We start from the raw sequence: 21,858 nt of genomic DNA, 5'->3' as shown, positions 1-21,858 counted from the left end.
GGGATTTTCTCACATGAAAGTTCAAAGATTACCACAGTAGGCAAGGTTTTGTTATTGGCTACTCCCCCAAACAAACTGCGGGAGTAGTTTTGCACAGTGATCATCTTTGTTAGGTGCACTTAGAAGGGTTTTTGTATATTTTTGCCAACTGTAATTTTGAACATAGCTGTAATTTTATGACTGCAACTCTCATGGTGGCATCATGAAAATGCCTATGCTGAACACAGTTGCATTGAGTTGGTTATGAGACAAACCACTGAAAAATACTACAGGACTACTTGGTTAGTTGGGAAACGTTATGTCAGAAGCCATCGGTTTGACCTGTTTTTATGCAAACCAATAAGCATTTAAGGGTGAATGATTATTACACTATGTTACAACACTATAAATACATGATGCACAAAGCCTTCCAAGATGGCTGTTATGTTTACATTTTCTACTGCAAGTATATACTCACCACATTTAGGCAGCAGTATTTTTACCTTTTTGCTACTTTTATACTTTTAATTGATTTTACATATCCTTTTTGAGTTTGGGTGGACGAATGGATGCATGAGGGCAAGGATGAGAGACAGAGTGCAAGTGTGATGACATATTGAGTCCATAAATCAAGAATGACTGAAAGACGCTTACGGTTATAAGCCAGATCTATTAGCATTGCCGATGCTTATTAAACATTTTCTCACAAATGTACTTTGTGGACCCCCCTTCCTCTTGCATAGGGGAAAAGCTTGAGTGCAACTTCAAGCCTGTCAGTCTTGGATCATCAAATAATTATTTGGTCACAAGTTACTTTCAGTAAGTTTCCTAATTTTTCTATATGAAAAACATTACATAATTAAGTTGGATTTAAAAAAAAAAGATAGAAATGCTAGAAGATATTGCGTTTGTCGTTGGAGTTCCAGATAGAACAATGCTGTTAAGTGCAACATTTATATGCTTAGATAACAGATCTGAGTTTTTCAGTTGCACAATCACAAACCAACATATGATTTCAAAGAAATATGTGATTTTAATTAAGATATTTCAAACTAATGAATTGAGTAAATGTTGTGTAATTTGTAACAGAACCTTTAATGTTTTTGTATAAGAGGTTAAACAATCTGGAGGTGTGTGCCCCGCCAGGAGCATCCGCTTTCTTCTGGAAATGTACTTCTGTTTCCCACCAGGGTATGATTCGATTCTGTTCAGCTCTCAGGTTTCTGCCGCACTACTTAACTATTGTTACAGTTATCTCTTCTTTTGCAAAGGAATTCTTTTGTCCATGGAAATATTTGTTGAAAAGTATAAGCAAGCCCTTCCTATTTCAAATGTTCTCTATCGAGCCCTTGTTTTCCTAGCATGGGCATGCGCACTGCACTCCTCTTTTGAATGTTGGACACGAGGTTGGATTTGCCTGGGAGTCAAGTTTCAGCTCTGACATGCAAAACACATGGCAGTGTGCATTAGTTTTTGGTTTCTGAACGTCAAAGCAGCAACTCTTTTGCTGGCTACGGTCACATAAAGAGAGCTTCGGAAATATTCCATGACAGTTCCTAACAAGCATTGTCAAAGCCAATAGGTTTCGTCTATGTGAGATTTATTGGCTTTGTCACTGGTTTTTTTTTTACATGTTGCACAGCAGCGCAAGCTACCTTTACTTGTAACTACTACGCTTGACACAACAGAATATACCATATATGCATATGTGCAGAGTGTAATATGCTATGTATTACCATTTGTGAAGGAAGGGAGGTCCATCATCGCCCAGGTTGCCTCTTTTGTGCCATGGTCCCACCCATAACTCAACAATGATAACAGATATCATATTACACTGTGTGTGTCTACATGATGAAGTATGCCACTAACTAACCCTCGTGGGTGAGTGTCCCTTCAACAAAATGGGAATGCTCTCATTAGAAAAGTGAGGAAGGCTCTGGGAAGGATCAAATATGGGTTCCCTCTCTCAGGTTTTGGGATATAATAAATAGGAAGTGAAGGGAACTCAGGCTTAACCTTGTCTCTCCCATCCCTTTTGAGAATTGGTATAAGTTGCCAGCGCACAGCTGTAGGAGATATACACACCTGAAAACTCTTCTTTCACTATTTAGTAATCTGACCTAAAGACTAAACCTGAAATTAGCAAACACATGCACAAAACTCGTAGAAGGAGGCCCATATTCTCTATCTCTAAATATTAGGTGGAACAACTACTATGTCTCAAAACTACGACTACCCTATACAGAGGAGGACCTTTATTCGGTCTTTCAGGTCCTCCATTACTTCATGATATTAACATTGCACAAACTATTGCACAGTCAAAGGACTCAGATACACCTACAGAGCTGAAACGCAATCAGGTTAAGACCATTCTACGTGGGGTAGTAACCAAATATTGGAGATCTAATGTGGGCCCCTCGGGGACATAATTTTTTCCAACGCTCCTCACATATGACTAGAGGATCAGCTTTTAGCAAAGGTTGGTTGCTGATCGCTTAGCACAGCGCCATGGATCGGATTGCCTCATCCTGATAACCATAACTGCCAAGAGGTTGTGAGAGACATTAGGAGCGAAAATACAGGCACACGGGAGTCATTCAGCAGAGCAATCAGAATCACAGTTTACAAAAAAGAGTTGAAGATGTCCATAATAAAATGACAGATTGCAAACGTTTCCTAATGCAAAGATACAAACACTACAAAAGGATGTTAAGCAGTTTTCTCAAGGAAGGATATACCCGTACTTTGCACCACATTACATCACACCAAAAGGATGAATGGTCAGACACTGACCTGGCACGGTAGATCATCAGATGCAGAAGGGTGAAGTAGGGGATAAGAACAACGAGGTAGACGGAGAGGAAGAAAAGAGCAACATTGAAATAATTTTCTAACTTACAAGCGACATACTTCCAGGCCCCCTCTGCCACCATTCACCACAATGTTATGGCTGTGGCACTCCTTTCAATCAACAGATACTGCTGAGAGTCCCGCAGAGTGACAGACTTCCTTTTTTAGGAAGAAGACATGGACACAGAGGCATGAAGAATACATGCACAGACGTCCAATAGGAAGACAGGGAGCCACGAGTACAGACAAGTAGCATGACAAGACGCCCAACACTAGGGACAACTACAAATACAACGTGTAACAAATTTAACAGAAAGGGTTCTTACACCAACAAAACTGCAAGTCCTTATTAAGGGACTAGGGGCTAGATGTAGGTAGGTAAAATTTTGCGACTTGCAATTTGCGAGTCATACCGACTCGCAAATTGCAACTCGCAAAAGTGCATGCAGAAAGGTGTCTCAGACACCTTCTGCGACTCGCTATGGGGTCGCAAAGACCCACCTCATGAATACTAATGAGGTGGGTCGCATTTTGCGACCCCATAGCGAGTCCATGCACTCACAGGTATGGTGGCCTGCTGGAGACAGCAGACCTCCATGTCTGTGACTGCTTTTATAATAAAGCAGTTTTTTTTTTTCTTTTTGCAGGTCGTTTTCCTTAAAGGAAAACGAGTTGCAAAAAGAAAAACTTCCGAAACCATTTGGTTTCGGTTTTTTCAGAGTAGGCAGTGGTCCATAGGACCACTGCCTGCTCTGAAAAAACATTTTTTTCGTCATTCACAAAGGGGAAGGGGTCCCATGGGGACCCCTTCCCTTTTGCGAATGAGTTACCACCCACTTCAAGTGGGTGGTAACTGCGAGTTGGTTTGCGACCACATTCGCGGTCACAAAGCAACTCAGCATGGCGATGCGGTCGCAAATAGGAAGGGAACACCCCTTCCTATTTGCGAGCCGCAGCCTCAAATTGCGAGTCGGTACCGACTCGCAATTTGAGGTTGTGCATCGTGTTAGGCCTTTTGCACGTCGCAAACTGCGTTTTTCGCAGTTTGCGACGTGCAAAAGGCTTTCTACATCTGGCCATAGGATTCAACTCCACTCCATTCCGGACAAATTTTGATTCCATAGTGATTTAGGGGATTTTTTCAGAAAATTGACACTGGAAGCTTTTTCTAAAAATATAGAGAATATGAGTGATAAAGTGAACACAGGCTTAGGAAAGAAGTCACCCTTCGGCTCATCAATATTGGCAGTCCTGATTGAGATCTTAGCATTTGAACAAGCAGTATTTCATGAAGTAGAAGCCACAGACTTCAGCGATATTAAGACTTTTCATAATATGTAGAGAGAGGAGAAAAAGGCAATAGAGGTACTAAGGTCAGACAAGGAGTGATAAAACCTGCTGACAAACAAGGGGGCATTACATTACAATCCACCATAAAATATAGGAAGGAATGCATCTTCTTTCTCAGGGACAAGAAGAACTACAGAATTCTAAACACAGACCCTACACTTCAGCTCAAAAGGGAAATCAAAACCATGTTGGAAAAAGCAGAAATGTGGAGCTGGATATGTAAGCAGGAGGCTGATTTCTTGACAACTGTATACTTGAGAACAACATAGTTTTACACATTCTGTAAAGTACACAAAAACAGGATGCCCTTTCTGGTACACACAATAGTTTCCGACATAGGGTCTGTTTTTAAAACCGTTTTCACAGTTTGTTGATTTCTTCCTAAAACACATGGTACAGATCACTCCAACCTACCTAAAAGATGCTACAAATGTGTTAGTCGTCCTAAAAAGCATCAGCATTAACCCAGGAGACAAATGTTCTTATATGCTTAGATATAGAACGTTTCTGTGCAAGCTTATTCCAGGAGGATAACTACAGGTCCTACAAGAAATCCTCTATTCTGCGCATTAGGATTATTTTACCCCATGACATTTCTTGATGGACTGCGTAAGACTAGCATTGACAAAAAACGTTTTTGAGTATGAGGGCTCAATATATCAACAAACCTGCGGTAGTTCCATGGGTAGTACATTTGCTCCCAGTATAGTAGGCTTATACATGTATGACTGCGAAAGGATGATTATCCTTAATACCTCAAATCCTTTCAGAACAACATCATAATTTGAAAGAGGCACATTAATGACGTTCTGTTTATTGGGTGCCCTACACACTGATAGGCATCACATGCTCCCAGACAAAAACACTCTACTGAAATTTTGGGCAAAAAGTCTCAGAGACACATACAAGAGAACAAAGACGAAAAACAAATGCACAACTTATTCCTAATGCACGGTACCTTCCTACAGAAGTAGGACATTACCCATGTGGCCAGTGTAGTGTATGTCATCCCACCAGCTCGACCAAGACATTGGAGTTAGGATTAAAAGTTCAATGGACATTGAAGAGGCATACAAACTGCAATTCAACACACATAATGTATATGGTCAACTGCCATGGCAGTCTTAGTTATATGGGAATGACCTGCACAAAGGAAAAAATCCATATAGGGGAGCATCATAGTAATATAAGATTTAAGAGAACCATCACTAAAATGGCCTGCCACTACATAAAAATGAGACACACAATGGATGATCTAAAATTGGTTGTAATTGAGTGACTAGAAAGCGATAACAAAAACTCTGAAGCAACATTATTTGGAAAAAGTATGAAAATGGACATTCAGGCTTTCTGCACAAAAGGATTGTATGATGATATTGCATGGAGTAATATACTATAATTATTATTCTTGTTTCATCTAGGATAGTTACCTAAGACACTGTGGTGGAGGGGGTCATGCAACCAGTGGTTGCTAGCCTAAACCAATCAGACAGACAGGATGTCACAAAAAATAGGATCAACCCAACTGTAATTAAGGATTGCACACAACAACAATTTTGAAATGGAAAAGTTAGAGATTCTTACAACATATTTTTAAGAATCATGGGTCAAGTCTATATAGCGTACCCGGAGTTCCCAGAAAAATAAGTCCTGACATCTCGATGAGCTTAACCAACCTGAGTTATAGTCTTGAGGATCAAAATGGTTGGGCAAAATTGTGCATAACTATAAGTATTTTATTTTTTACAATCAAGGTGCTATATTATTGACCCTTGGACATCCAGCAACATTGAATACTGCATTTCGGTATAAGAAACAAGCGCAGACTTTCTAGTAAGTATACCGACCTGAGTTGTAGTCTTTCCCATTTAAATGGTAAGTACGATTGTGCTTAAGTATATGTAGGCTACTCATTTGCAATCGGGGGTTTTACACTGTAGAACCATATACATACTGTACCATTGAATGCCATATACACAATTGTGTATAACTAAATGTAGGCTACTCCTTTACAATCAGGGTGTTATCCTTTAGAGCACTATGCATCCAGAAGCATTGTATGCCATATTATGGCACAACCTTTTGGACATTTTTCTGAATAACGATGAAAAAAATGCTACAAGAGAAACATAAGCGATTACATGAGCATATCGCACTGACAACTCACATAACCAGGGAGATGCTTAACTAGCATTAGGTTGCACACACAAGTAGCATACAGCAGGGCGCAAAAAGGTTCCTGCTGGGCACGTTCCCTTGATGAAATAAGTGAGGGGGGCTGAAGGCTTCTGAGAACATGTATGCCTAGACAATAAGGATTGAATTATACTTTTAAATCATCTTTCTCTCAAACGTTGTCTCCTGCAGCGTGCGACTAGGGCCTCCGCCCACCTTTAAGGCTCTATGGGGCTTGGATATAAACATTGAGGATGTATGCATTATGAGTGGGTGTTACCGCATGAGCTACACACGTGTTTTAAAGGATACCATGGGCCATATGTACGAACACTTTTTCCCATAGACACAGAATGGGTAAAAACCTTTGCTACATCTGGCCCCATGTCACCTTTATAAGAGTCTGGAATGAGAACATCTGTATTTATAGAGTTAGAGAAGAGTGGTCTGGATAAATAACGCGCACCACCGTGAGTTCACTATTTATTTGTATGTTAGTGCTTATCACAAACATTCACCAAAAGAGGTATATATTGAATGAACAATTTAACCAAGCCTCTCCCTTCAACTTTCAGCTTAAAACTGATGAGAATACCAGTATGGTCTGTAAGCACGGCATGCAAGTATGAATGAGGCATCAGTGTAATTTAATAATAAATGCCAAGCACAAATAGTGCAGGATGTACAAAAATCAAAAACTTAATTAGACAGTACAAGTAGAGATAGACTTTTCTTTCTGGTCCTGAAGAAATCCATTTGACCATAAGGCATTACATGTGTTGGCTGAAACATGTGGACCATCGTTGATGTAGGAGCCCATAATCACTCCATTCACAACAGACCACCTGTTTGCAATCTTGCCAATAAAGGAACAAAGGACTCGAACTGACTGGATTCCTAAAAGCAATCTTAACCCCAGATCCCACCTTAAGAAAATAATGAAAAGAGCTCCATTATTCACCAACGTGGAGCCCACCCAGGTACATGAGGTACCCTGGGTGAGCACCCGATAATGCAGCATGCCACTAACTTACCCTTGTGGGTAAGGGTCCTTTTAACAAATGAGTTGCCCCCTCTAAATTAGCAAGGGAGGCTTCTGGAAAGAATATACGAGGGGTTCCTTCTCTCTTTTGGATCCATGCATACTCTCCTCCTCTCTTATCTGGGATCTGGTGCTATCTTCACCGACTTCTATACAACTAGTATCCTGTTGCTGAGTAATTTTACTAACAAGCATCACTCTCCCTTATCATATGTACAGATCGGTTGTGCTGCTATGTGGCAAATGTTGTATACGTGCTAACATTGCTTATTTATAGGCTACCACAGAGGATATAAATGTGAGTTTGTTTTAAATATGCATTGGGCAGCTATCAGAAAGCTAGTTGAATGAAGTATATAAGACAATAAATAAATAAATACATGTAACGCATGTGCGCGCACACACAGCCACACCCCTCCCCACCAGTACGTTTACGTCTATGTGCGGGCGCATATTTAGTACTATTTCTCACTCGTGAACATTCCCAGCAGTACGCCTGGATAGCTGCGCCTGGTGCAGGTTTGCAGTCGTACTAGTGAGGGGGTCAGGTGATTTTTTTAAAGTGTCCTGTTCCCTGCGTGTGGAGTCCTCCATAGCAGAGAACTTCACACAGGTGGATAGGATGCCATATGAAACCACAATTCTCCCCAGCAGGAGATAATGTTTCCATATGGAGAAAGCCGTTGTCCTGCACCCCCTTCAACACCGGTTCTGATCCGTTCCCGTTCTGACCCTAGAAGATATCAACATCAGCGCTTGGCTGGAGTGAAGAAAACAGCCTCTTTCCACCGTGCAAGGAAAATTAAAGGAGTTTAGTGAGGTATTTTTTTTTACCAGAATAGTGTTCACTAACTACCTCTGACAAAAATATTATGTATTAAACATCGCTTGCAAAAATATTGCGACACTGGTTTTAATAATGGATATTCTACTGGCAGTGGAGTAATATTTTTGTCAACGGTAGTTAGAGCACAATACTTCGATCAGATGTTATTTGGCCAGTGATATTCTAACATACAGCAATTTGTGAATGCCAACATCTAGCTGTTTTGGGGAATTTACAAACTTCCTAGGCCAACCAACCTTCCCGTGTAATGAGCTCTTTCCCACCTCTTGAGTGGAATGTACTGGTGTGGAGACTCCTGGTATAGAGCTGTGCACGTATAAATGGGATTGTGCCTTCTAGGAATCCCTTTACAAATTCTTAGCTGGCTTCAAAAAGATAAACTTGGCCATAAACCTATATTTACGACCAAATGCACTTTGTGAAACGCAGATTTTTGAAAATTAATCTTGTACACCCATACACTGCAGTCAAATGTCATTTTCAAAGCTATTAAATCACCAGAGAGTAACACAAAGTGGGGGCTCTTTATAGTGTCTGCTCCGTCTGAATAATTACACTTTGTGAATTGAAACTGTGTTTTGCATCTATTCAGTTTGCCAACATTTGGTTTGGTAAACTCTGCACCTATGGAGTTTAGATTTCATAACCATTACCAAATTGGTACAATGTTTAGAAAGGTCGAGTTTTTTTCTTTCATTGTTCTTCTGAAATGAACGCGCCGCACTAGAAATGAAGGCTGCTAGTGCCGGGGTGTATTTCTGTGGTATGTGGCACGCCTGTATTCAAGGCAACATTATTACAGCATTCTCTCCCATCAGCAGACTTTTCAAGCTGTAAAGGAAATCTTTAATGCCATAACAAGTGAAGCCTTATGTGCAAACTGGAGGATTTTGACAATGGGTCAAAGAAGTGACAGGAATGTCCTAAATGTCCCATATCTCTATGTTAATCTCGCGCACCTGACAGATACGACAGGTCAAAGTTCTCTTCACATTCCGTCCTCTGCTGCTGTGGCCGAACCCCAGTACTGCCAGGGGCGCTCTCCAAGGTCTCCCCTCCGTTCCAGGCAGTGCCAGGGCTGCCAGAGTTTACTTTTACTGTTCTGAAGCAGGACGCACGGCCTAGAGCGTGGAGGTCTCGTCGAAGTACGTGACTGGACAACATTTCCGTCCGTTAAATAATGTCCATAGAGTTTTTCGCTGGCTTTAGATTTTCGTTTATATACGTACTTGCATTCTCACTGAGATTTAGTACAGAACTGGATTCCTGAACGCGTGGATGAACCAATATATCAATTTTAAAGGATCCTTTCATTGACAAAAAACACCTGTTCTAGTCAGTCTTCTTCAATAGTAGGCGCTCTACAATGTGCCTCTGCTTGGCGCCTGCTTGGGATCTGAGGCCTGTTCTGACGTCATTCGCCGGATAGCCCTTTCCGTATTTGGAGCTTCTGCTCTCTCTGGAGGAGTCGCGAGAGGTAATTCAGGGGACATGGCCGTCTCATGCACTTCATGTCCGCTCTTGAGTCTACATGTAGGCCAACCGCAGGTAGAATGAGCCCTTCCCCCAAGGGACGGCCTGGTCTGAACCCACGGGATAAACACTTCCTCGCTGGTCATCTCTGAGAAACTGGTGGAACTGCTCTGCTCTCTTTGCAGTGTGTAGGTGACTTTACTATACTGAAGGCCTAGGGGGGACCAGACCATATACTAAAAAAGTGGAATGCGAAAGCTGGGTCCCCACGCAAGGAAGTGGAATCTGTAGAGGGGAGCTGCAGGAACTAGGAAACCCCAAAGGTAAGTACCAGAGTGCCCTCCAGTGACCAGGAGAAAAGAGGTAAGTTACTGGTTTTTCCCCAACCCACCAAAAGGACTTCAGAGAAGGATATTGCAAAACGCAGGCAAGACTGCAAGAAGCTAGAGGTGGGTCTTGGAAGAGGAAGACTTGGAAAAGAAGGGGACCAAGTCCAGTTTACGTAGGAGTGTCCGGTCGTGGCAGGAGCCACTACCCACCCATCTGTGGATGCAGGAGTTGCTTGGCCCGGAGATGAAGACGGTCAGCAGTGCAGCACTGGAGCAGATGAAGTGTTCCTAGGTGATGCAGTCGACGTCCCATGCGGGATGAAGAATTGCAGTCAGTCTGTGGTGTGAAAAACCAACCAGCAAGCCTTGGCAAAGGCAAATGTCACAGTAGGACAAAAGTGGAGCTGCCGGGGACCAGCAAGGTCCAGGGGGACTTAACCCATGGAGGGGAGTCCCAGGTGACCCTCAGCAAGGCAGAGAGTCTGGAGAAGGAGAGGCAGCCCCCACAGAAGACCTACAGGCAAGGAGCCCAGGAGCTGCAGAGAGGCCCACGCAGCACACATGAAGAGAGGTCCCATGTCGCAGGCGAAGCACGTTGAGGGCTGTGCTTCACAGAGAAGAGTGCTGGGGACTGGGGCTACATGGAGCCTGAAGATCCCTTGGAGGAGATATCAACAGGCCTTGGTAGCTGCAAGAGACGCGGTGCATGGGGGTACTGTCCTGCATGGGAAGGCAAGGGCCTACCTACTCCAAAGTTGGACAGCTGGTAGAGAGGACCAAGGAGACCACTCCAGACTATCACCCCCTGATGCAGGATTCACGCAGCTCAGGAGCAGAGGAGATCCACGCAGCTGGTCGTTGTTGCAGTTGGTGCCTGCAGATGCAGGTAAGTGACTCCTTCGCTCCAAGGAATTTTCCTTCTTTCTTCTCATGCAGACTGAAGACTTGCTGCCCTCAGAGGAAGCACAGCCGGGCTAATTGTTGCAGTTGCTGGAAGGAGCTGGAGAAACAATGCTGCAGGGTGAAGTCGCTGCTGGAGCTGCAGATTGTAGGTTCCTGTGAAGTCCAGTTGCGGTTCCAGTGGCCAGAAGTCAAAGTAAACGTTGCAGAGGAGTCCTGCTGGAATCTTGCACATTGAATCTGAGGACCTACCCAAGAGGCAAACCCTAAATAGCCCAGAAAGGGGGATTGGTCACATAGCAGGGTGACCACCTAGGAGGGGGCTGTGACGTCACCTGCCTGACCTGGCCACTCGTATGCTCACAGAGGCCTCTGCCCACCTTGGATTCAAGATGGCAGAATCAAGTGGCCACCTGGAGGAGCTCCAGGCACCACCCCTGGGGTGGTGATGGACAGGGGAGTGGTTACACCCATTTCCATTGTCCAGTTTCGCGCCAGAGTAGGGGCTGAGGTCCCTGAACTGGTACAGACTGGTTTATGCAAGGAGGCCCTTCAGAGCATACCATTAGCTTGGCGAGGGTACCCCTCCCAACCCTTGTAACACCTATTTCCAAATGGAGAGGGTGTTGCCTCCCTCTTCCAAAGGAAATCCTTTGTTCTGCCTTCCTGAGCATTAGCTGCTCAAGCAGCAGAAGGAGGGCAGAAATCTGTCTGAGGGGTGGCAGCAGCATGGGCTGCCCGGAAAACCCTAGAAAGCTGATAGGAGCAATGCTGGGGATCCTCTAAGGAGCCCCCAAAGTGCATGGAATCATACAAACAATACTGACAATAGGATTGGGGTATGATTCTGACATGTTTGTTACCAAACATGCCCAGGTTCTGAGTTGCCATTATGTAGCTGGACAGAGGGAGTGACCTATGTCCAGTACACTCGTAAAATGGCGTCTCTGCACTCACGAGGTCCAGGAAAATGTAGCTGGAGTTCGTGGGGGCACCTCTGCTCCTCCAGAGGTGCCCTCACACACAGGTACTTGCACCCTGCCCTCTGGCTAGGAGGGCCTGCCATAGAGGTGACTTAGAGTGACCTGGTGCAGTGACCTGAAGTGAAAGGGTGCATGCACCTTTTCACGCAGGCTGCAATTGCAGGCCTCCAGACATGGTTTACATGGGCTCCTATGGGTGGCATAATACATGCTGCAGCCCATGGGGAACCCCTGATCCCCCAATGCCCTGGGTACCATAAACTAGGGACTTATAAGGGGCACCAGTACGCTAAATGTGGGGTGTGTGTGGTCCAAACAACCAAATTTAATGGGAGAGAGCACTGGGGTCCTGGTTAGCAGGATCCCAGTGAACACAGTCAAAAGTGGGGTAACCATGCCAAAAAGAGGGTACTTTCCTGCATCTGACAAAAGCAGTAACCCACTGACCTATTCACATTATACAGACTTTGTGATCTGCATGTAGACGTTCTTTGTAGCAGGCATAGTAACCCTGTACGTTATGATGAGTCAAAACTCTGACTAGACAAAACTTCAATCTCTCTTCAGGAAGACAATTAATCACCGGAATTATCTTGAGATTTTTATAGTTGCCTGAAAACTGTTGATGGCAAGGAACACCCAACAGGTGCTTTTAAAGTCAGAATATACTTCCAATCACAGCACCCCCATCCTAAGTCAGCACCCGGTGCAGCGGCACCGGTTGCATCGCCCTAGAGCCGGCCCTGCTGCCTTACCTAGCCTTGTCCATCTCTCAGGCCATCTGGTTCTTCCTGGGACCCGTGCTGTGTGCTAGTCTCTCTGCCGTCTATCCAGCAGTGCCAGGCTCTGTACCACCACAGCCTGTGAAGTCCTGCAAAGCCTGTGAGCTGCGCCAGTGCTGGCTTCCATCCACAGGCCATTGGCAGGAAATGAGATTTACAGACAGCCCTTGGCCTTTAGAGCGGGCTTTCACAAATACCAGGAAGGCTGAGGGAGAGACAGGGGACCGAAATGTTGGGGAGGCAGGATGTCAGCTTAGGGGACAATAATTAGCTCTGGGGCAGGCAAGCTGGAGACAGAGGAGAGAAGAGAGTGGTGACAGAAACTGGTGCCCTAACAAACATTGCTGCACAGGGTGCCACCAGCGCACTAAAGCCTGCCCGGCTTATATCTCACAGTAACTCAAAAACACTGTTTTTAGAAAGGGAGATACTCTGCAACACAGCACTGGATTTAAAAAGAAAGGGAGTTACTTGGCAATACTTTATTTAATTACCCAAACCTCTTTACCTTCTCAAATCTTGCTGCTGTCTTCAGGGTTCGATTTTCAAGGGAAGGGTAGGGCTCAGGAGGGACGGGATGCAGACAGCAATCAACAAAGGGCCTCTCTTCTCCCTTTGTTCTCAGAAGTGCAGACTGCAGGCAGCTGTGGCGGCAAGGTGAGAAGGAATCCCTTGGGTGCCTCAGCACAACAAAAGGGCAGAGGGCAAGTGTCCTGGAGGCAGGTCACAGGTCAAGTGCAGGGCCAGTATAGGTAGCGCTTTCACGCGGCGCTAATGGCCCTGCGAATTACAGAACAGAAGGGAAAATTCTTCTGTCCCCTCGTCCCCCCCACCCTTGTCCCCCGTGTCCCCCCCACTCCAAAATCTGGGGGGGACATATCCCCCGCGTCCCCCACACTTCCTACGCCCATGCATATGGGCCGGGCAGCTGCTCCTCCACACCCAGGCCCGAAGAGAGTGGAGCCGGCTGCCTTCCAGGTAGGGGTGGGCAGTGAGAGAGTCTCACTAGAGGGCCTGACTAGAGACCCAAAAGTAGCCCTGGCAAAAATGCTGAAACCTGCCCAACTCCTTCCCTCTCCTTGCTCTAGCTCTCTCCTTTATGTCTCTCCCTCTGTTTCTTTCTATCCACCCCCCTTCCTTTCTCTGTCTCTCTCTCTCCAAACCCGATCGGCTTGCTGCAATTAACCTAATGGAGCTGGAGAAAGTGAGGGGCGCGCCAGCCCCAGCCCTGTGTTTTCTTAACCGGCCTCCGACGGCTCCTGCCCACTGGGGAAATGCCCGGTGGAATAACAGGACAGTCCGGCCTTGGGTTGAAGGCACTTAGGATCACGAGAGACCAGTTTCTTTCAATTGCGTTTAGTTTTTCTGGTGAGAATGTTGTCACTTTTGGGGAGGTGAAAATGTAAGAATAGTTGCCGCTCCTCCAAAGTTATTGAAACCATTTTTCATATTCCAAGGAGAAATGGCACATGTCCCCCACTTTTTACCTTCCCTTCTCTTCATTTTGTATGCAGTGTATAAGATGGGGATCCCAGATCCCACAGCTACTATTGTGCAGGATCCAGTATCTGGGCAGGCCCCAGTAAAATATGCTAAATTTGTTCTGGTGTAATTTGCCCACATTGGGACATATTCAGCATTCTAAGCAGCAACCTGCAAGCAATAAAAGGCTTTCTTATTTTCACTTCCAGTGGGGCCCAGAACAAAGGCCTATTTTAAGGGTCCACGAGCCCTCCTTAGGTTGGAGCATCATCTTGTCTGGGAGCTATCTGGAGCCTAACACCTGGATGCTAATGCATGGCAGGAAACAAAAGCACACAGCTGGTTATCACAAGTGCTTAAGAGAAACTATGACTGTTTCACCCCTGTATGTAAGGGACATGTATGCACTGTAAGAATGTCAGATGTATTTAGCATGAGTAATTGCACAAATAATGATTTAAATAACACTTACAAATTTGTTTTTATTGAATACTTTTATAGTGGTATTCATCTGAATGAAGTGTGTCAGAGCCCTTTACATCAAATACACACATTATACAGGCACAATAAATACAAGTGTGTAAATCATTGTAAAAGAAAAGTTACATTAAACAACGAGGGTTACAAGGTGTAGGAGTTACATATCGTCTTTACTGGTAGGCATTGCACATAAAGACTGCATGATTTGGGGCACCACAAAATCAGGATTTAAAATGTAATGTCGTGGTTGGGATTGTCTGTACCAATAAGACTTTATTGCTACCAAGGGAACCCTTTTTAGTAACCTTAGGATGATCAGACAGTTAAAAAAAGACAATAGGGGTCATTACAACATTGGCGGTAAAAGCTGCTTACCGCCGTGCAGAAGACCGCCAACACACCACAGCGGCCGCGGAATACCGCCACAGCCATTATAACCCACAGCTCGGAATCAGCAAAAATCCAGACACCCACACAAGTCCGCCACACCAAAGGTCAGTGATAAACTGGCGATAACAAAACCGATACCGTCACGCCAACAGGAATACGCCCACACTATCACGACCCACTAATCCACGCAGCGGTCTTTCAACCGCGGTATTCCATTGGCGGTGCACACCGCCGCGCTCAAAATACACACACTCTTACAAAACACTACCACATAGGACAATTCCAAATACACACACCTGATACACATACACACACCACTCCCACAGACCCAATACAATATAAAACACACACCCACATCACCCACAAACCCTTACGACAACAATTGTGACAGAAGGCCAGAGAGAGACACCACCAGAAAGAACAATAGCATCCACAGGCACTCAACACCATCACTCACACAACATCCAAGCGCCTCACACAACACACCTCTAAATATCACCCCACACATCACAACACACACCACCCCACACATCACCCACACCACCCCATGGCTCCGTAAAGACACCCCAGGTTTTCAGAGGAGGAGCTCAGGGTCATGGTGGAGGAAATCATCCGGGTAGAGCCACAGCTATTCCGAGCACAGGTGCAGCACACCACCATAGCTAGGAAGACGGAGCTACGGCGAAGGATCGTGGACAGGGTCAACGCAGTGGGACAGCATCCAAGAACTAGGGATGACATCAGGAAGAGGTGGAATGACCTACGGGAGAAGGTGCGTTCCGTGGACTCAAGACACCAGATTGCGGTTCAGAGGCCTGGCAGCGGACCCCCACCTCCTCCCCCAGAACTCACAACATGGGACAAGCAGGTCTTGGCTATACTGCATCCTGAGGGCCTCGCAGGAGTAGCTGGAGGAATGGTCTCTGGTAAGTCAAATCTTTCACTACTTCATCCCCCACCCACCTGCATGCTATCACATACCCCACCCTCGCCCTCACCCCCATCACTCCAACTCCTCACATATGTCCCAATATCACAAACCACACATCCCAAACCCAAGGCCTGCATGTAACACCAAAGCATGTCCACTGCACATACCCATACACCCCCCTAAACCATTATCACACCAGGTCCTACACAAGAATTCAAGCACTGGGGTACAGGGTCACCCACCCATTGCACACCATGGCACACACAGATGCAATAATCATACTTTTACACCCCTGCAGGACCCCTACCCAACGTCACCGGACAGGAGGGTCCAGACATGTCCACTCCACCCACAGAAGAGGCCCACAATGATGACAGCAGCTCTGTCCAACTGGATCTAGATGACCAGCCCGGCCCATCTGGGACCTTGGAACAGTCGGTTCCCTCACACAGTCACAGGCCACTACAGAGCTTCCCCCCTCTGGAAACACCAGCACAGCACCCACTCAGCGGGCCCATACATCTGTCCCCAGGACACACAAGAAGCAGGGACTCCACTGGTTCTGGAGGGGGCTTTGTGCCCAGAGTGCTTTGTGCTTAGAGTGCTTCATCCTGCCAAGGACGGAGGTAGCGGATGCCTTTCTCCACTGGTTCTGGAGGGGGCTTTGTGCCCAGAGTGCTTCATCCTGCCAAGGACTGAGGTAGTGGATGTGATACTCCACTGGTTCTGGAGAGGGCTTTGTGCCCAGTGTGCTTCATCCTGCTCGTGGCGCCCTCAGTAGCGTCGGAATCTTTGGCGCTCACTGGCCTGCAGTGCTTGTTGCGGCGGTGTCCTGTTCAGCGGTGCTGGTGGCGGCGGTGTCCTTGGCAGCGGTGCTGGTGGCGGCGGTGTCCTTTTGCAGCGGTGCTGGTGGTGTCCTTGGCAGCAGTGCTCGTGGCGGTGGTGTCCTGTTCAGCGGTGCTCGTGGCGGTCTCGTCCGCCGTGCAGGTTTTCCCCGACTTGCCTGTTTTACTGTGCCCCTTCCCCACCTCGGATGGTGGCGCAGCTGTCTTCACACTCCCAACTGTACCCCTGGGAGCGGCTTTGGTGGAAGACTTTTTTCCTCTCTCCTGCCGGGCACTGGCCAACTTTTTGTGCTTCTGAGGTGGGGGACTGTCTGTGCTCTGGCTCCTTGGCACACAGGCTGCCCTGCTGCCTGGTGCACTCCAGAAGCCGGTTACTACTGGAGGCTAGAGACAGGGACAATGGCTGCCATCAGTGCTGAGTCTGAAAAGCTCGCTGATGGGCTGCCTGACCAGAATGTATGCCCTCCAGGTATGCATTTGTCTGTTGCAACTGCCTCTCTACACCCTGGATGGCATTCAAAATGGTAGACTGCCCAACAGTGAGGGACCTGAGGAGGTCAATGGCCTCCTCACTGAGGGCAGCAGGGGTGACAAGGCAGGGGCTGAGGTGCCTGGGGCAAAGGAGATGCCCACCCTCCTGGGTGAGGGGCCACAGGGCAAACGCTGAGGGGCTGCTGGGAGGGCGGTGCTGGTAGGGGGGGGTGGCGGCTGTACCTGTAGATGTGGGGAGCACAGAGGGGCCCGCCACCGCAAGGGAGCTTCCATCAGAGGAGGAGTCTGTGTTGCTGGTCTCAGCTCCTGTCCCTGCCGTGGAGCTCCCCTCGCCCTCCGTCCCACTGGTGGCTTCTGACTCCGTTGTCTCGCCCTCTAGGGCCATGTGAGATGCAGCTCCCTCCTGCTCCGGTGCCACTGCTCCTCCGCCTGATAATGCTAATGCACACAAGCGCATGGAGATCACAAAAAGGGGGTGGGAGACAGAAGAAAGACATGTTGACTGCATGCAATACCGCTACCATTGGCGGACACTACAGACATAGAAGCCCCCTGCACTACCCCGTGCACTTGGGAGTTCCCTAATCAATCCCAGGGACATTGGTTACAAGGCTATGCCTGATTGCTGCACACATGGATGTCACAGGAGCCTGATTAGGTGTAGCTGGCTCTGTACACAGGTGGGGTACCACTATCTCAGTCCTTGGCAGGATGAAGCACTCTGGGCCCAAAGCCCCCTCCAGAACCAGTGAAGAAAGGCATCCACTACCTCAGTCCTTGGCAGGATGAAACACTCTGGGCACAAAGCCCCCTCCAGAACCAGTGGAGGCAGTTATCCACTTGAGAGAATGTGGCTTTGCACTCCCCAGGATGCAGCAGTGGGCAAACCAGCACTGCTGAACAGGACACCGTCGCAACAAGCACTGCAGGCCAGTGAGCGCCAAAGATTCCAACACTACTGAGGCCGCCACGAGCAGGATGAAGCACTCTGGTCACAAAGCCGCCTCCAGAACTAGTGGAGTATCACATCCACTACCTCAGTCCTTGGCAGGATGAAGCACTCTGGGCACAAAGCCCCCTCCAGAACCAGTAGAGAAAGGCATCCACTACCTCAGTTGTTGGCAGGATGAAGCACTCTGGGCACAAAGCCCCCTCCAGAACCAGTGGAGTATCACATCTACTACCTCAGTCCTTGGCAGGATGAAACACTCTGGGCACAAAGCCCCCTCCAGAACCAGTGGAGACAGTTATCCACTTGAGAGACTGTGGCTTTGCACTCCCCAGGATGCAGCAGTGGGCAAACCACCCACTGGAGAGACTTGAGAGACTGTGGCTTTGCACTCCCCAGGATAAAGCAGTGGGCAAATCACCCACTGTAGAGACTTGAGAGACTGTGGCTTTGCACTTCCCAGAATGCAGCAGTGGGCAAACCACCCACTGAAAAGACTTGAGAGAGAGAGACTGTGGCTTTGCACTCCCCAGGATGCAGCAGTGGGCAAACCACCCACTGAAAAGACTTGAGAGACTGTGGCTTTGCACTCCCCAGGATACAGCAGTGGTCATGGAGCCCCCTCGTGGATCTGGCGTCGTGCACTCATCCGGCTGAGGTGCCCCACCTTCCCTTCCCCCTGAGGTGCCTGTTTTGTTTCTATCTGATGCCCCAGCAGTGTTCTCTCTGTCTTGTTCGGGTATTGAGTGTGGGCCTCGCCCATGCATTTTGGGCCCAGTGGTCCACGGACTATGATGGTGGAATACCTTGGGCTTGTATTCTTGGTGTATATATTTGTTTATAGTGTAAATATTTTTACATATGTATATATTTTTGATTAATGTATTTGAATATATTACAATTGTTCGACTGATTTCCTTTTGTCCTTGCATTCTTCCAGGGGGGGTTGGGGGTTGTTAATGTAATGTATCAACATGTATTAGTGTATGTGTTGTAGTGGGTGAGGGTGGGGGTAGGAGTGTTGCGTGTTGCGTGCATGTGTCACTGTTTTTCCCCTCCCTCCTCCCCTGTGTCGTAGGTGCAGTACTCACCGTGGTCTTCGCCGCTGTCTTTGTTGTTCCTGGTAGAGGAGCAGGAAGATAAAGGCTGGTAGAATCTGGAGCTCGGGTTCCATGGCGTCCTGGTTCCTCATGGGATGTGTAGAGGTGAGCGTTTTCCCTTCCAAGTCCTGTTTCCGCCATGTTTTTGTTCGCGGTGAATCCGCCCCGGTAAAGGTGGCGGATTGGACTGTTGTAATAATGTGGGCGGTACATTGTCTTCCGCCTGTCTGTTGGCGGTTACCGCTGCGGTGTTTGTTTGTACCGCCTTGGCGGTCGGAGTGTTAAAGTGGCCGTCTATGTTGGCGGTTTCCGCCACGGTCGTGATTCCATTTTTTTTTATCGCCGGCCTGTTGGCGGTTTTACCGCCGCTTTAACACCTACCGCCAGGGTTGTAATGACCACCATTGTCTTTCTGTTTGCATGCAGGTCCTTGATTCCACTTCATAGCTCACTGTGCTACATTAGAAGTACTGCAACTTATGAACTAATAGTTACAAAAGCATCTCTGTCAAAAGCAGTAACTAGCTTTCCTATCTACATAAAACACAACTCAGTGATGTGAGAGTTACAGGGTGTGCTTTGCAGCAAGCACGGTAACCCTCTACGTTAATTTATGAGTCAACTCCGTGAGTAGACAATACACAGATTTCTCCAGAACGTTCCTTAACCACCTTTATTATCATTCCCTGAACATTGTTTGCCACACAATGATATCCGCAGAAGGGGCCAGTCTGTCACGTTTGTGCTTGTCACAAATTTCTTTGTGGTAGAATTTTAAGTGTCAGACTACGGCTTTTATTACCTCCCTTGTGACCTCTCCCCCTTTCCACTGCCACACCTGCATTCCAAACCTGTGGGGTTTTCCAATTCAGAACTGTGCTGGTATATAAAGCAGAACGTACCCCCTGGCCACAGAAAAACCTATGCGAGAAAGTATTCATAGGCGGAATCAAGGTACTTCTGTGAAGTCACACAGGCCTGCACCCTTGAAGCCGCCTCTCTCCTCCCAGCTTGCTGAAAGTGCCTTTGACTTGTTTTAATCCTACCGATGTTATCAGGTTACAGAAGCTGTGAATACCGAATGACGCACATCTGTGCCACCCAAGGCCGTGGACAGCCACGCCTTTCAACTGACCGTGTCATGGGGAGACTAGGCAAAGTACTTCAGTGAAGGTGTTTGCGGTGTTCGTGGGGCCATGGTGAGGAATCCTCCCTGTGGCTTTGCAATGAGCCTTGTGGTTAATCTTCAGAGGATATACTGCTCGAGTCACTGTGCACATGTCTTGGCATTGCACGATGTTTGCCAGTGCGGAGGTGTGCTAGCTGCACTGCCTGCTGTGAAGATTGGTGACTTGACCGCTATTCTCAGACCACTAGTCTGACAAAAATGTGTGATCCTCGGCAAGTGTGTCACCCTGTGCCCCAATCTACAGCTTAACACTGCAAGCCTTTAGAAACAGACTCTTTCACTTTACTGCTCTTCATAGAACAAGTGGGCATGTTTCTTGAATTAGTGCAGTGCCTAGAAACAAATAAATTGCATGGGCCAAAAGTCGAATGCTGGGGTTGTGGAATACTAAGACTTCCGCATCTTAATTCCTCTGGATGCCTTTTTTCCATCACCCTACACTTCCTGTCTTTGTGTCTCAATCTTCCTTGGTTCTTTTCATTCCAACTTCTCTCTTTGTCATTATTTTCGGGTCATTCTCTTACTTCTTCTTCTTCACTTTTTGCCTTTTTCTATCTTACTTGGGACAAAAGTCTAGAAAAAAAGGTTCCATCCCCTAACATAAGCACTGATGCCCACCACCTGAGACCAGCAGCACAAATTAAGCACAACGGCGAAGCAACAAGGCAATTGGCCCTGGTGCAAGAAAGAAAAATGGATCCTCTGACTGCCGTTGCTTTAGTAAAATTTAGTAATCAGCAAAGTTTGATGGCCCCCTCACCAATGCACCTGTTATACCAATGGTTACTACGTCCCTTAACAACACTGAGTTAGTGCATCTTAATATTGGAGTGGGGACATTTGGCAATATTGGGCTACATATCTTCATTGGGCCATCTACCCACTATGGTTGGTTCCAAACCTCCGCCCTGCAGCTCTGATTTTAGTCAAACCTGCTCATGTCCAGCACTGTCTGAGCTGAAGCCTGCAAGAGCTTCTAAACTGAATGCTTTCCTGTGTTTTCTGGTTTTCCAGTACTTAAATATCCGCTCTGTGCACTTCAAGTGACAACTAGGACCATATCATGAACAGCTACGCTGGCCCACCACATAGCCGAGTGCCTTTTTTTGCATTACAGGTATTAGAAATTGGTTTGTTGGTTGACTGGGGTGTGAGCACTGGTCAAGCAGCAAACACAGTTCCTATCAGGGTAAGGTGCAAGCAAACCTCAAATTAACCTCTGCACGCCTCTGGTAGCTTGGCACAGAGCAATCTGGCTTAACTTTAAGGCAATGCGTAAAGTATTTGTGC

At 46.9% G+C, this 21,858-nt stretch overlaps 1 protein-coding gene across 1 annotated transcript in view; it reads right to left on the bottom strand.

The window, feature by feature from the left end:
* CALHM1 (calcium homeostasis modulator 1) overlaps window positions 1-21,858 on the bottom strand; it is an 82,078-nt gene that overhangs the window by 44,432 nt on the left and 15,788 nt on the right. The gene's annotated exons all lie outside the window — the stretch shown is intronic.

The sequence above is a fragment of the Pleurodeles waltl genome, chromosome 6 (genome assembly GCF_031143425.1).
Source record: "Pleurodeles waltl isolate 20211129_DDA chromosome 6, aPleWal1.hap1.20221129, whole genome shotgun sequence".
NCBI lineage: Eukaryota > Metazoa > Chordata > Amphibia > Caudata > Salamandridae > Pleurodeles > Pleurodeles waltl.
Note: the sequence above shows the minus strand (reverse complement) of the source record. Positions and strands in the feature narration are given on the sequence as shown.